Source organism: Canis lupus, chromosome 3 (assembly GCF_048164855.1).
Source record: "Canis lupus baileyi chromosome 3, mCanLup2.hap1, whole genome shotgun sequence".
Classification (NCBI taxonomy): Eukaryota; Metazoa; Chordata; class Mammalia; order Carnivora; family Canidae; genus Canis; species Canis lupus.
This window is the reverse complement of record NC_132840.1, coordinates 47,311,375-47,327,354: the sequence shown is the minus strand read 5'-3', so window position 1 is coordinate 47,327,354 and position 15,980 is coordinate 47,311,375. Positions and strand designations below refer to the sequence as shown.

The 15,980-nt window shown below is 56.5% G+C and overlaps 1 protein-coding gene across 6 annotated transcripts in view; it reads right to left on the bottom strand.

Annotated features, from left to right (window-relative positions):
• The window catches only part of RAI1 (retinoic acid induced 1), an 80,586-nt gene that overhangs the window by 43,864 nt on the left and 20,742 nt on the right, over positions 1 to 15,980 (bottom strand). For 2 of the 6 annotated variants that reach the window (XR_012028266.1, XM_072820855.1), the window contains exons 1-2: positions 12,123 to 12,337; positions 11,153 to 11,294 (exon numbers count right to left, since the gene is read on the bottom strand). The exons of 1 other annotated variant lie outside the window; for it this stretch is intronic. The gene's annotated coding sequence lies outside the window, so the exon portion shown is untranslated. Of the gene's footprint in view, positions 1 to 11,152; positions 11,295 to 11,456; positions 12,338 to 15,980 lie in introns of those variants that run through there. 3 more of the 6 variants (XM_072820854.1, XM_072820852.1, XM_072820851.1) reach the window with 3 other exon arrangements.

Sequence of the window (15,980 nt, the reverse complement as noted above, 5' to 3'; positions counted from 1 at the left end):
CCCATAGTTCTTACCACTCTCTGAAATCACCTCCCTTGGGTATTTGTTGGCCCTCACTTTTTTTAAAGATTTTATTTATTTATTCATAGAGACACACACACACACACACAGAGAGAGAGAGAGAGAGAGAGAGAGAGAGGCAGAGGGAGAAGCAGGCTCCATGTAGGGAGCTGGATGTGGGACTCGATCCTGGGTCTCCAGGATCACACGCTGGGCTGCAGGCGGCGCCAAACCGCTGCACCAGCCACCCGGGCTGCCCTCCCTTGGGTATTTGTTGAATCACTTTTTGTCTGTCTGCCCCAAGGATGGTAACCTCCACGAGGCAGGGTCCTCGATACCGTGAGGAGCTACCTGCACCTACGGGCTCTTTCATGCCCCCCAACCCTCGAACATAGTGGCTGCGATCCTGGGGTGTGCCTCCCTGCTCTTGGCTGCCCGGCAAAATGCTAGCAGGCCTCCTCACCTCAGCTCAAGATCAGCGGCTTTCAACTCTCGCTGTGACTTTGCAACAGACACCTTCCTGGCTTCCCTCCCAGCCCCCTGCCACTGCCCACCGTCGCGCTGGTCACTCGCCTGTCAGGATCTGCAGCTGTCTGCCTCCAGCGAGCTGCAGCTTCCAGTTCCCTCACTATGCCCCAGTGCTCGGCGCACAGTAGGTGCTCAGAGAAAGCCAAGGACGTGGGCGGGTGGCTGGACTGGTGCCATGTGATTCCAGGGGCCGATGCTGGTAGCTGGACATGTGCCAGGGACCTATGGGACAGCTTTTGCGAGCTTGCTAGGCACCAGGCACTGTGCTCAGGCTGTTCACATATGGATCCCCTCTCTCAACACTCAAGACAACACGGGTGTTGTCACCACCCTCAATGCAGAGATAAGGACGCTGAGCACGGAGAGGACGAGGCATCAGCCCAAGGTTACACAGCCAGGAAGTGGGGAAGCCCTAACTTGAACCCAGGTCTGTTTGACTCCAAAACATGTGCTCTAGAATGCCGTGGGCCACTGCCATCCAAGCACGTAGTTCTAGGACACTCCAGGGGCTCTGGGCACAGGACTCCTCCTGAACTCCTATTGCCATCTGCCTACAGACATACCTTGTTGCTAAACCGCTCCTCCCAGAAGTCGATCCCCAAATTCTGGGAGGTGAGGGCTTCTTCCTGGAGCCTTTCTCAGTATGGCCCTGGGCAGCTGCCACACAGGGTGGGCAGAGCCATCATTTGGCACCTTAGGAAACCAAGGCTCAGAGAGGTTAAGGGATCTGCCTCTGGACACACAGCTGGATCCCAACTCTGGCTCTGAGAAGTCATATGGCTTCTGGGTGGGGGTGGGGGCTCTGGAAGTGGGCACTGGGCTGCATGGGCCCCTCTCCAGTGACAGAGCTGCCGTCAACCCTCAGCATCTAGAAGCTCCCAAAAGGCCAAGGGGTACTGGACTGAGCCAAACTTTTGGGTATAGTCTGAGTGGTTTTGGCCTTGATGCCAAGCCTCCTCTGGGTCTCTGGTTTCTAGAGCCTTTCTCAGGTTTGCTGGGCTGTCACTGTCTACCCTTTCTTTCTTTCTCTTTCTTTCTTTTTCTTTTTCTCTCTTTCTCTCTTTCTCTCTTTCTTTTTCTTTCTTTCTTTTTCTTTCTTTCTTTCTTTCTCTTTCTTTCTTTCTCTTTCTTTCTTTCTTTCTTTCTTTCTTTCTTTCTTTCTTTCTTCTTTCTCTTTCTTTTTTTTTGTAAGATTTTACTTATTTATTCATGAGAGACAGAGAGAGAAAGAGAGAGAGAAGCAGAGACATAGGCAGAGGGAAAAGCAGGCTCCATACAGGGAGCCCGATGTGGGACTGGATCCCAGGTCTCCAGGATCACACCCTGGGCTGAAGGCGGCGCTAAATCGCTGAGCCACCCAGGCTGCCCACCTACCTTTTGATCATTGTAGTGTTGAACACATACCCACATGTCCTGAGCACTTGTCCGTGTCTCCCCCAAGCATGGCAGCACTGTGGGGCAGAACCCTATCAAGATCTCCAGGGCTGCCTACACAGGGTTCTGACCAGGTGGGATCCCTTAGCAAATGTCTGTTAGATAAGTGAACGGACCGTTATGCATTTACTTCCCTTCTGTAATGTTGCACAGGCTGCCTCCTCCAGGAAGCCCTCCTTATTTTTTAAAAAAGATTTTATTTATTTATTCATGAGAGACAGAGAGAGAGAGAGAGAGAGAGAGGCGCAGAGACATAGAGGGAGAAGCAGGCTCCATGCAGGGAGTCCAATGTGGGACTCAATCCCAGGACTCCAGGATCATGCCCTGGGCCGAAGGCAGACTCAGCTAAACTGCTGAGCCACCCAGGCATTCCTTAGGAAGCCCTCCTTGAACACCCTACCCCCTCCACCCTAACCAGTGGGAGCCCTTAGTAAGCACAGATCTCACCTCAAGTCTCAATTTAACCCCAGAGAGCGAAATCACAGCATCCCTGTGGGCTCCACCCAACTTCGGCTCACTCACCTTTGGGGATGGAGTACTCACTTCTTTCTCTAATTCTTCATTCAGCACCTACTGGGTGCTAGCCTCTGTGCGGGGTGCTGGGTGCAGCAGCAGGACAGCCATGGCTTTTGCCCCAGAACAAGCACCAACATTCTAGGTCAGCTGGGTCCCCTCCGGGTGGCTCAGCTCTTGGCAAACTTCACCCCTGGATATGTGAGGACACGGGGAACTATTCCCAATGCATTAAGTGAGAAAAGCAGGTCACCACAGGGATGCAGAAGGAATATGGTGCCACTTCTGTCTTAAAAAATGTATAACTGCCTGGTTCTGGAGCAACTAGGCCCAAAATGTGACCCGGCCATTGGTAGGTGGTAAGATCCCAGGGGAGCCTTATTTTCTTGCAACTCTTGTCTATCTGCTGAATTTTCCACAATGAACGTATATTATTCGTCACTAGGGGGGACTTCTGCCAATCGACGCCTCCTCTTGGCTGGGCTGAAGTCTGCGTCCCGGTTTGTGTCCTGCTTTCTGGAGCAGCACAGAGTAAGTGAGAGAACTTGTAGGAAGGGGTCTGCAGGCTCCCTGCCTGGGGGTCTGTCCTTCACCCGACCCTCACCGGGGCCCTCACCGGCCCCAAGAGCAGAGGCCTCACATCCTGCCAGTGCTTTGCTTCCCACGTGGAGCCTGTACTCATCTGGCCCCCCACTGTGACCACAAGTTCCCCAGGGCAGAGACCACAGGCCCAACATGGGGCTGGGCATACAGTAAGTGCGTAATAACAGCTTGCACAGAGTGGCCTCTGCTTCATGACTGGTGAGTGGTCTCACCTCTCCGGGACAATGAGTGTGCTAACGACAGCATCTGCAAACGGTAGCGATTTGCCCACCCCAACATCCCTAAACTGGAACCAGAGAGATGACATCTATGGCTCTTCTGCAAGCCCAAATCTGTCTTTGTTCCTCCCCAGTCTAAATCTCCCATAGCTCCCCAATGTCCTGAAATAAACCCCCCTGCCCCAAATTTGCAACTAAAGTCTTATACCCTCTGGCTCCTGGTCCCTCCCCGGGTCCTCTCCTCCACCAAAACAGGTCAGCCTATAATGCACCTGCCAAAGGGTCTGCTTCATGCCCCTGGGCCTTTGCATATGCTAGTCTCTCTATCCGGAAGAGCCAGACCCACCCCTACTCATCCTTCAAAACCCTGCTCAGGTGGCGGCTCCTGTGAAGAGTCCTTCCTGATCCCTTACCCTGCCCCAGATCTGGTGAATCGCCCCTCCTGCTCCTGCTCTTCAAACACACATTGATTATCGCACTCAATGCAATTAGGGGTTGACAAGTCTGTCTCCTACCAAACCGGACGCGACGGGGACTGGGCCTTTTTGTCTTTGTTTTAAATCCCCGGTGCCCAGATACCGCCTGCAGACAAATAGGCACTCAGGAGTGTCTCACTGACAGGTGGGTGAGTCGGTAAACAACATCTGCACGGCCCTTTGCAGTTTACGAAGCCTTTTCCCGTCCTCCCATCTCACTGGGCTCCTCTCGCCAGGGCGGTGGGGAGGGAGGCTCCTGCTGCATTAAAGGGCCTTGGGGGCCCCTCTCATGGCCAGGGCAGAAGTTGAGGTTTGCCGGGCACCTCCCGCAGGGCTCACCGAGAGCGGCCCGGACCCCCTTTCAGCAGGAAGCTGTTTCCCCAGTGGGGGGGAGGGGGCTGCCACCCACCCCCAGGGAGCCGCCGGCAGGTGCCCAGGTGGGGCCAGGTCAGGGAGAGGCTGGGGTGAGGCCGCCAGCCTGCCCGGAGCTGTGGGATGCGGAGGGCTGGAGCAGCTCCACCAGTGAGTCTTGGTAACAGTTGCTATGTAAAACGCTCGGAGGGGGAATTTACTGTCAGCGTTAATAATAGATGAAGGTTTCAGAATTTTTGATGCCTTACGTTCTAAGCCGTTTGATTTATAATGTCTCTGGAAAGGGAGAGCTGAGGGTGGGGGCGACGGAGGAGGCCCAGAGGCGTGAGCCGGGAGCTCATGTCCCCGCCACCTTCGCCAGGCCGGGAGGGAAGCCGAGGCCCACGGGGAGGAGCCCCGGGATCCAGATGCCCGACGCTGCCCCGGTCCACGGGAGGAGAAACTAAGTCTCAGCCCCTCCCGCCCTGCGCCTGGGGTTGTTTTGGTGGATTACTGCTTCTCCTTTTAGCGCGAGCAGGTGTATCTCAAGTAGTCTCCGGAAGCGGCACTGATGGGCGCCTGTGGCGGGGGCTGTGTGGGGCTGATTACAGGCGCTAGGAAGGCAAAATGCAAGTCCCAACTTCCCTTCTGCTTAGCTGCAAGTGGCGGCTGTTGTTGAGTCGGGGGAAAAATATCCTCCCTCAGAGAGCAGGCGGCACGGCTGGGCAGGAAGCAGGGCCCGTTTGCTGGGCTCCTCAGAGCCTGGCGGGGGGTGGAGAGGGGAGCCAGGAGGGGGGCAAGGGCATGCGGGGCTGTTCCTGATGCACGAGGCCAGGCCCCTCTGTGGCCACTGGGTCTGCCATTCAGTCCCCCAGACATACACCCGCACACGCACTTGAGCGTGGGCTCAGGCCACCCCCACCTGTGGCGAGGCCGCTCCCCTGCTGGGGTGACCCTAAACTGAACTGGTTTTAGAGAGGGTGCCTTCCCCTTGGGCTTTCCCACCAAGCCTTTGCCCACGCTGGTCTTTTCATCTAGACTTCTCTCATGCCTGTCCTAACCCTCTTTGACCTCTCACCCTAGGCTAGGAAATCTTTCCTGATTCGGCAGCCAGATGGGCTCTCTCCTCCCTGGATCTCCAAGCCCCCGATCTGAGGGCCAGAGAAACTGGGCCTGGGCACCCCAACACCCTCTCACCTTGACAGCTCTGCCCTCAAAAGTCATGTCATCTCCCACCTAGAAATATAGGTGTGTCTGGGCTCATTCCTCAGGCCCTGAACACTTCCGGGAGCCCACCCTGACCACCATTGCAAGCAGGTGGGAGAAGCCTGCCCCTCTCTGGCCTCTGTTTCCCCTTGCAGGGGTCTGGTGCCCTGTGTTCACCACAGGCCTGGTGCGGACCCACAGGCAGCCATGGGGCCGGTAGCAGAGTGACACCCTCTCCCCCACAGACATCCTCTTGGGGCAACACGTGAGGACCCAAAACCTCTGAGGAGCTGTGGGCATGCTGTTAAGAATCATAACTGTGACCAGAAAACCATCCTTACTGGCTAAGCCCCTCACCCCACAGAGAGAGGCCTGCTCCAACCACATCAACAGCAGCCCCCATCCTGCCTCCCTGCTTCATCACTGATTGGCTCACCTGCTTTTGTCAGTGCCTCTCATTCAAACATGAGCTTCACAAACAAGGGTTTTTGTCTGTATTGGCCACCACTGTGCCCTCAACACCTGGGATAGCCTGGCATACAGCAGGTGCTCACCAGGCGCTGAGCTGAATGCATAAAGAAAGGAAGAAAGGAATGAACACTGCCTGAGCCCTCACATAAACCAGGGCCGGCCTGAGGGCATGGGGCTCAGCAGCAGGGTGCAAGGGCCTGGGTACATGGGCTTGCCCCTTACCCCCAGCACTTTTTCATCCTGCATGCATGCACCCACGCTGCACCCAGGCGTCCCTGGACACCCCCTACGCCAGTGCCTGCACTGAGCTCTCAAGTGTCCCAGGCTCCAGAGTGCCCTCAAGTGGGGACACTGGAACTGCCATCCCAAGGGGAGCCAGGGCACACAGATCCACCCACAGGCTCTGAAATAATCACCTCTGCTGCAAATGGAGGCCGCCCTGGCCCTCCTGACCCTCCAGAGCTGCTGGGACTCCTGCAAGGACTGGGGGCATGGAGGGCTCCCCAGGTTGGCAGCGCTGCTGGGCACCGTGCCTGGGGGCAGAGGCTTCTCCTGGGAGGTAGGCCTCCTGCCTGCCTGGGAGAGAAGCTCTGTCTGGCTGGACCCCGCCCTACCCCCATGTCACATTCCTCCAGGAAGTCAGCCCCTGCAGAAACTATGGGTATCACTCACTCACCAAATACTGTAAGGCCCTCCTCTGAGCCAGGCCCTGTGGGAACCAGACACAGCCTCCAGCTGGAGGGCACCCCAAGAGACACACTGGTTATCTGTGTGAGAGGGTGTGGGGCAGGTCTGCGGTATGCCAGGTGCAGGGTAGGAGCTGGGCTTTGTTTGGAGAACCACAAGGTGACTCAGTCATATCTGCAGGTGAAGGGCTTGGGGGACAGCATGGCTAGGCTCAGGCTAAAAGGGATGAGCAGAAAAGGAGATGGGAGAGGGGATGATGCCCCTTTCCTGGCTCAGGAAAGCACCCCCTGAGAGTGCTGCTTGGGGAGGGGGCTTTAAGCGATCAGGGACCCCAGACATCTTCAGGGTCCTTTGTCCTCAGAGGGCAGGGGTCCCTGAGGAGGCTGTGTGTGGCCCATTAGGTGGGGAGGGTCTGAGGGTCTCCAGGAGAGGGGACCCCGGTGTGGAGAGCTCTGTTTCAGTGTCTGGCAGCCTGAGCTGGGATGGCAGGTCACCGAGGGTGGCCGCAGGGACCTTGGCAAACAGGAAATGCCAACTCACCCTTCGAGTCGGCTCCAGGGGCCGATGCTCCCCTTGGCCTGTCTGTCTAACCCCAGGCCTACGCCTCTCCTTCCTGCTCCAGCTCCTCCCACCCCCAGGCCTCCCAGTCTTGCTGCTCTCACCCACCCCACTCCTATGGTGGTCTAGAAGTAGAGCCGCTAGGAGCCTAGAGCCCACTTCATCAGCCACTCATCACGTGTCCCTTCATTCAACAAAGCTGCATTTTACGCTGCCAGGCCCTGCATCTAGGGCTCTCAGTTCAGCACTGGGGTGCTGCCAGGCTGTTGGGGAGACAGTGCATCCTCAGGCCTGCCAGACTAGGGTGGCAGCACTGTGACAGGAAAGCCCAGGCTCTGTGAGCCGAGAGGAGGCCTCTAACCAGTCCAAAGGTCAGGGAAGGCTTCCAGGAGGCCAGCTGCACGGTGTGAGGTAGTGTCGGGTATGGCTTGAGCGATTGCGTCTCACCCTCCTTGGCCTCCTTTCTGTCCCAATCGAGCTTCTGTTCATCAAGTCGGCCTGATAGGTAGATCTCGACTCCTAGTACCAGCTGCCTCAGAGCCTCTGTTTTCCCGGCATATAGAATGGACCCAATGAGTCACTCAGGTCAACTGGGTAAATATTTACATAGTAGGTGCTCCCCTACCTACTATTCTTCTCCCCTACTCTGTGCTGAGACACAGGCCCAGGTGCCTTGACCACTTTCCTATCCCAACTGAAGCCTGTAGGCAACCCCCAACACCTGGTAAAAGCCCAGGATTCTAGAAGGACCAAAAGCCAAGCCTCAGTGGGTGAGGGCTGCTGGGTCATTCGTTGTGGCTTTAACTAATGAGGTTTATGGAAGGTTTTCTAGTCAGCAATAACGTGCATAATTTTTGTGACTTCATTAGTGCTACTAACTTGAGTTGTCATGGGAGGCAGGAGGGCAAGTGAAGATGGGGGTTAGTGTGTGCCACATGATGCTTTTGTACAAAATAGGAAAAGACATCCCAGGTACCAGGCTGCACAGCTTAGCTAGTGGAGTATAGGCTGGATTTCTGCCAGGAACCCTTGTGCAATGTACAACCCATACAATTGTGCCCTTTGGCCCTAGGTTCAGGTGTCAACATGGAGGCTTTTCCCCAAACAGGTCTGTCCTGCTTTTCAGACCACTCAAACCAGGTGTGAGAAATCAGAGCTTCCTGAAATCAGATGCAAAGTTTGTGTGTATGTGGGTGCACAAGCACATTTTTTTCTGAAGACGATGCAGAACTGTTTCCTAATTCTCAAAGGGTTCAGAGTCCCTAGAGTCTCCACTCCTAGACTTGAATCTGGGTCCAGGATCTGGGATACAGAGTCATAGAGGAGTCTTGCTAGAGCCTGGGAAGGAATTTGAATGTGTTCAGGGAGACAAATGTTTGTCATTCTGTTTCTCAAAAACTGACTTAAGGTTTTTTTAAGGATTTCATCTTTTTTTTTTTTTTTTTTTTTAAGGAGTGGAGGGGCAGAGGGAGAAGGAGAGAGAGAATCTTTTTTTTTCTTTTTTAAGATTTTATTTATTTATTCATAGAGACAGAGAGACAGGCAGAGACACAGGCAGAGGGAGAAGCAGGCATCATATAGAGAGCCTGACGTGGGACTCGATCCAGGGTCTCCAGGATCACGCCCTGGGCTGTGGCGGCGCTAAACTGCTGCGCCACCGGGGCTGCCCGAGAGAGAGAATCATAAGCAGGTTCCATGCCACTCTGCCCAGAGTCCAACCCTGGAGATCATGACCTGAGAGGAAATCAAGAGTCAGATGCTGGACAGCCCCGGTGCAGCCCCATGCAGAGTCCTGCTTCTAACCTCTGCCTCTCTGTGTGTGTCTCTCACGAATAAATAAATAAAATCTTAAAAAAAAAAAAGTCAGATGCTTAACTGACTGAGCCACCCTGGACTTAAGAAAGATTCTGAGCATCAAAACCACAGTCTTGGAAAAGGGATGATTCCTGGGCCCCACCCCTTAAGATATGTGATTTGGGGTGGCCCGACCCCAGGAATTTGCCCCTGATGCGAACTCCAAAGCTGCTGAGGCTCTGATTTAATACCAGCTTGTTGGCTCTGCTGTAAGTTGTTATTTTTTCTTCTGGTATTGGTAGGGAACAACATATACACCCTGAAGTCCATTAAAACCCCACAAAGGATATCCACGGATAACTGTAACTCAATCCGTGACTTCAACTCCCTCTTCATTGCCGGAGTGGGGTAGAAGCTTCGGAGGTTTTGTCGCTCCCACCCCCTCAAGCCAGGGAAGGGCATGGTGAGAGTTCCACAAAGGAGAAGTCAGATGGCTGGGCCTCCCAGGAGTTTCTGGCCCCAAGGAGTGCTGCACAGCCCTCACCAGCTCATGTCTGTTTCATGCCTGCCTCCCAGGGCCAGCCCCAGGGCTCCCCATCTGGCCAACACAGTGGGCCATTCACCAGGGGCACACACCAACCCAGGCTCCTCCGGCCTGGGGTCCAGGCCAGACACTCACCCCATGGCCTGGCCTTGGACACAAGCTCTTCTGTGTCTGGGAGTGAAGGAGCATCTGTCTCCCTGTCTCCCAAGTCCCAGCATCCAGCACTGGGCCTGCCAAGGAGGCCTTTGGGCCGGGCCGATGAATGAATTCATTCAACAATACAAATTGAGCACCTACTGTGTGCCAGGCCGCAGGCAGCCCCCGCGCCCCCCCCCCCACGCCCTGTGTCCCGTGTGGGAGGAGGAGGTGCAGACAGAGGTACAAGTGCGAGGGAGAGGAGAGGAGAGGAGCTGTTAAACACGGCTGGGCTGGGCGAGTGGTGTACCTGGGAAGCTCCCTGCGGAGGGAGGAATGAGCCGGGGAAAGGGAAGTAGGGAGTCGAGGGGCAGAGAACGGGGTGCGGGCCGGCGTTAAGGACGGTGGTCAGCCCCTGGGCCCGGGCAGGTCTGCAGGCCTGGACCACCACGTGCAGGCCCCGTCGGGCCGCTCACGCTCAGCCCCGGGGGGACCACAGGGAACTACAGCCGCAGGCACGAGGCGCCCTTTGTCGGGGGCCGCCATCATGGCGCACTCACCCCCAAACCCAGCTCCCGGGGCTGCGGTTCCGGAAGCCCCGCCCTTCTCCAGCCGCGCGCGCCCGCGCCCGCGCCGGCCTGTTAATCACGGGCCGCGCGCGCCCGAGGAGCGACACGCCTCGCCCGGGCGCCCCGCCCACGCGAGTTGGCCCCGCCCACTTCCGGAGCCGGGCGGGGCTCCCGGCGGCCCCGCCCCTCCGCAGCGTGACGGCTAATCAGGGACGGCGGCCCGGGTTGGGGGCTGGGGCTCGTGCGAACACAAAAGGCAGGAAATACAAGGCGTCTCTGGCGCTGTAACCATGACTACCTGCGCCCTCGAGCCGCCCCGCGCCCCGTCGTGGGACCGGCCCTCCGACAGTGAGTGCAGGGTGCTAGAGATTGGCACAGAGCCTCCCGCACTCCGCTGGGCCGCCCCCCACCACGTGGCCGCGGGACCCGGGGCCTCCGGGTCACAGTCTGCCCAGGGCTGAATTCACTCAACACTTACTGAGTACCAACTGTATGGATCTAGAGATCCACCAGAGATCCCTACACAGGACAGCTTAAGACAAAAAGTCTGGGGCACCTGGCTGGCTCCGCTGGTAGATCTCGTGACTCTTGATCTTGGGGTGGGATTATACTGTGGGAGGGGCGGGAGGGAAGGAGGCAGCCAATAAGCAAAAATATATATAGGTAAAGTGTACAGGACATTAGGAGGTGACTAAGTGCTTTGGTGGAAACAGATTGGAGTAAGAAGAGTGGGAATGTGACGGAGACGGTTTGTAGTTTTAAAAAGGGTGATCTGGTAAGTCTTATCGAGGTGACACTTAAGGGTAGGCTAAAGGGGAGAGCGAATCAGCTGCACGACTACCTGCCGTGAGAGCACTGGAATCAGAGCCAGAGCAAACAGCCAGTACGAAGGCCCTGAGGCATCAGTGTGTATGATGGAGAACAAGGAGGCTACGGTGTCCACAGCTGAGTGAACAACGGGAAAGGAGGAGACGAGGCCTGAGGTGACAGCAAAAAGATCCAGGCCCCTTCAGGGCCTCAGCAGGTGCTAAGACTAGTCAATATTTGCTCCTTTTCCCTTCTCACCTTCTTCCTTTTATGTCCTTTCCTCCTCCTTCCTCTTCTTCTCTTCCCATGCCTCCTCTCCTCTTCCACAGACTAGGAGACATTCCCTCTTCAGCATAGGTTGGAAGGACCTGGGTCACTGGTCTGGGCAACAAACCTGGCTCTAGGGGCAAAGGCAGAGACAGGAGCAAAGAAGCCAGACTTCCTCAGCCTTTCACAAGCTGTTACCCCTGCCTGGAATGCCCTTCCCATCTCTCAATCTGAAAAACTAGCACCTTAGCCTTCTAGGGACAATCAAATGTCACCTCCGGGAAGCCTGGGCTACCTGGCTTGGGAAGATGCCACTCCCCAGAGCTGTCCTCCATACAGACTAGATCGCAGGACTGACCAACATCCCCCTGCAACTTTCCCATTAGGGGCATTTGTCCTCTCTCCGCATGATGTGAGAAGCAGGGGGTGCTAAGTGGCAGAAAGGCCAGCAGGAGAGCACCTGCCAATTGTAAGGGGTTGAGAGACAAAACCAGAGTGGACAGCCAATAGTTGGTAGCCACGTGTGTGTCTTCCCAGTGTGTGGGAGGGCCAGTCCTGCCTTACCCCAGTAGCCATAGATGGGGCCTGGCAGAGGTCCAGAGCTGGGAAGGGGGTGAGGAACAGAAGCCCTCCAAAAAATGGACAGCTAAAGTGATGGAAGAGTGCTGAGCCCTCAGAGGGATGGACCCCTCCACCTCCCCGGGCAAGGGCAAAACCTTCACAGACCAGGACAAAGGGAAGCCAGCAACTGCTACTCAGCTTGCAGGCAGTTTATTTCTTCTGGACACTGGCCTGCTCACTTAAATACCTGTGCAGAGGCTTGGGAGTGAGACACCGGTGGTGTGTTTCTAGGACCTACTTCGGACAGTACTTCGGACTTCCTTGAGTCCGCTCTAGCCCTTTACGGGTCATCTGAGACCCAGCCCCCTCATTTGTGAACAGGAACAATGATAATACTCGCCTGGCATGGTTGTTATGCAAACTAAATGTGCCAGTGTGAGACCACCGTAACGACTCAGTAAAGGCTGGCTCTGGTGGTTAGAGACCAATATAGTAACCCGAACGTCAAGCTTTGGAGTCATCAAAACCGGGATCCACAGTTGGACTACATTTCCCAGCCTCCCTTGCAACTGGGCATTGTCACGTGACTTCAGTTCTAGCCAATGGAATGTGAGCAGGAGTGACGCACCTATTCCAGGCTTGAGAACCATGGTGAGGTCACAGGGGAAGGCTAAGACCTGTCACCCCAGGGGCTAACCGTCCACCAACCAGAAACTCTCGCTACCCTCACGCATGGCGAATAAACTTCTAGAAATGTTAAGGTTTGTCTGTTACTGCAACCAGCCTTATTCTAAGTAGGACAGGGGTTCACTTACCCATTTGCTCATTTACTCATTTAATAAGTATTTTTGAAGGCCTGTATGTCACATATTAGGTGCTAGGGATGCAGGGGGTGGTGAGTCCTGCCGTTGTGGAGCTTACTTAGTGTGCAGAGGAAGGCTGTCCTCAGTAAATACTAAGGGCAGGGATACTGGGACAGGGAGGCTTTCCTTAGATGAGATCTAAAAGAGAGAAGAGAGGGGAGGGTAGAGCTCAAGGTAGAGAAAGTAGCAGTGGTGAAGGTCCTGCGGGTGTAAGGGAACACAGGCCACTTCCTGGAACAGAGAGGAGGAAAGATCGACTCCCTTCTGAGTCTCAGTATTCTCATCTTTAAAATGGAAGCCACACTAGTAACAGTCTCTCACAGGGCATCTCTGGATCTCAGAGGAGAAAGCACCACAGGCAAGGTTCTGCTGGGTGCTTGTTCATTCTGGATATTACTGACAGTGGGCAGAAAGGCCTCTGCCTGATATCTGGGGGCGGGAGGGAGGCTGAGCAGGGCTGTCTCTGGGGCTCAGGAGGCAGAAGCAGGGAGGGAGAGTTGCTGATATTAAAGCTCCTGCTACTCGGGCTAAATATCAAGGATGTCTCCAGCCGGGAGAGCCATTAGGCAGCAGTGAAAGTGCTGGCTCTCTGGGGAGGCGGGCAGGACTGTCCCAGGAGGGAGGCAGCTCAGTGAGCTGGTGCTAAGAGCGGGAACTCTGTTGACGGGCAGATGCTGGCTGCCATTCAACCTCTTTATGGACAGGGACACTGAGATGTGCATTGCAGGATTTGTGGAGAGGTCCAGGAGGCCCCCGGGGCCTGATGTGTTGGGCATTTCCCCGATGCTTGATGCCGGCCTGACTGCTGTCTCCCAGGGTCAGGAGCAAGAAAACACATACCAGATCTTGGAAATATGCCTGTTGCCAGGTACCTAGAGACAAGCAGTTGGGGGTGGAAGGTGAGGGGAGTGTGGGCAGGGGAGCTGAGCCCCCAGTGAGACCACTGGAGCCCCTTGCAGTGGGACATCAGCCCACCTCACATACCTGCTGTGGCTCCCTAGCTTTCTGCTGCCAGCATTCAAGGCTCTCCATGACTCAGGCCCACCTCTGCTTACCCTAGCATTACAGACCTTCATGCCCCAGCTGCTCCCACTGCCATGCTTTTGCATTTGCTGTTTCTGCCAGGCATGCCAGACTCGCCTCCCATCCTCTAACATCTTTTCTGTCATCTTTTAAGAACCACTTGGAGTTCTAATCCTGGCTGAGTGAGTTGGCCAAGCAGCCTCCCCTCTGATACTTAGCTTACTCATCGAGAACATGCGGAAGCTATTTCCTACCTCACAGAGTTGTTGGTGCAAATTAAACACGACAACGTATGTGAAAAGCACCTAATGGCATGTGGCACAAAGCAGTTATTTAAAAAGCAGATAAAAAAAAAATTTAACCAGTGGCACTTAGCAATAGCACCTCTTTCAGGAAGGCTTCCCTGACCACACACCCTGGTTTGGGTTAGGTGCCTTCTTGTTGGTCCCTACCTTCCCGGGCAACCCGTGGCTTGACACCACACAGTACAGCAGCGACTTATTTGGGCATCTGCCTGTGTCCCAGATGCCCAAATAGACTGCAAACACCTTCAGATCAGGGGCATCCCTGGTGGATGCCAGGCCACAAGGTCAGTGTTGGATGAGTGGGTAAAGAAGGGGTAGATGGCACTGGCCCAACCTCAGGCTCCTCATGTATCCCAAGAACTAAAAACAAGCCTAGATTGCCCCTGGGAGGTGAGAGGATAAGCATCTCAAATGCCCCGGAACCCCAAGATTGCCAGCATCTGTGCCTAGGACCAGCTTGCCAGGACATTGCTCTGTCAAGCTGCCCTCCAGCTCTGCCCAGAGCAGTTCTGACCTCACCCCAGGCTCCCATCTCCCACCCGGGTTGCCACTAATGGCAGCTTCCAGGGATGGGGACAAGCCTACTCCTTCTCCCTCATCCTCTGCCAAGCCGCCGGTCAGCCAGTGGCCAAGTGCCAAGCAGCCAGCCTGAGCTCAGGGCTGGCTGGAGAGGGGGTGATAAAACATCCCAGGTGGCCCCAGGGGCTTGGAGAGGCGATATGTGTGGGGTCCATGAGCTGTCTCTATTTCTTCTAGAAACCTCAGGGGTACTGTGCATTTACCCAAATGAGGCCACAGTGACACAAATCTAGCAGCGCCCCTGCTCTGGGCCAGAAGGCTGTCAGCTCGAGGCCCTGCTGGCTATCTTCCCCACCCAAAGCTCGGATAGGCAGTTATGGATGTCTTTGATTAATAAGAAATGGGGGCAATGAATTAATCATTATATAATAAATGCAGTTTGTTTGGCAGCGGTATCTTTCAAAAACATGGCTTGTGTGTATAAGAAATAATGAAGGGGTCCCTCGATAAACACATATGTCACTCTGGGGGAGGCTACAGTTTTTGCCCTTAGGAGCCCGTGTACTTGAGGGGGGGGGGCGGTGACAGCCACAGGCATCTAGGGGGTGACCAGAAGTCCATAGAGAGACAGAGGCAGGCCGGCCGGCCAGGCGGCAGCAGGTGGGTGGGCATCGGGCAGAGAACGGTGGTGTAGGACAGGGGTCCTGGGCTCAGCCACGTGCTCCACCCTCTTGCCCAGCGCCAGGGACAAAACCAGCGGCTTCCCTCGTCCTGGGTCGGCCGCCTGCCTCTCTCTGAAAGGAGAGGCATGAACAGATGTTTCCTTGAATCAGGAAAATAACGTTGGCTCCCAGATGGGCCGCGTCGCGGAAGCGCGTCCTCTCCCTCCCTCCCTTTGTGACAAAGTCTTTCTTTCTGGGGAGCAGCTGAGCGTCAGAGGGTGGTGGGTGGCGGCAGTGGCACCAGCGGGGCATCTGCCGGCTCGGTCATCACCCGCGTCCCCGGAGGAGGACTTGGAAAGCACAAAGGCCTCCGCTCGCTGCCGTGTGCAGCGCCGGTCGCCAGGCGCTGGCGGAGGGCGCGCTGCCCGGAGAGGGGGAACGCGGGCCTGCGGCGCCGGCGCTCGGCGAGCCGAGAGCCCGCGGGGCCGGGAGGCGAGAGGCGCGGGCCCCGCCCCCCCGCGCGGCCGCCCACGTCAGGAGCCGCGCACGGTCCATCCCGGGGGCGCGCCCCGGGCCCCGCCCTCCCCGCCCGCGTCCAATCGCCGCCGGCGCAGCCGCCCCCGCCCCCGCCCCCGCCGCCGGGCCCGCCCTCCCCTCCGGCCACGTCCCGGCCCCCGGCGCTCCGCGGCTCCCCGACCTCCGCGCGAGTCTCCGGGGGCGGGGGGAGGCTGTGGGGGCTCCCTGCCCCCTCCCGCTCCCCCTGCTGCAAGGTCTCCTGGGCGGCGGCCGCGGCCAACCACCCACACCGGGCCGGGTCACTTCTAGGCCTCAAGCCCGCGGTGGCTCCCATTACAGAAGCAAGTAGACTCCGGCCCAGGCGTCCAGC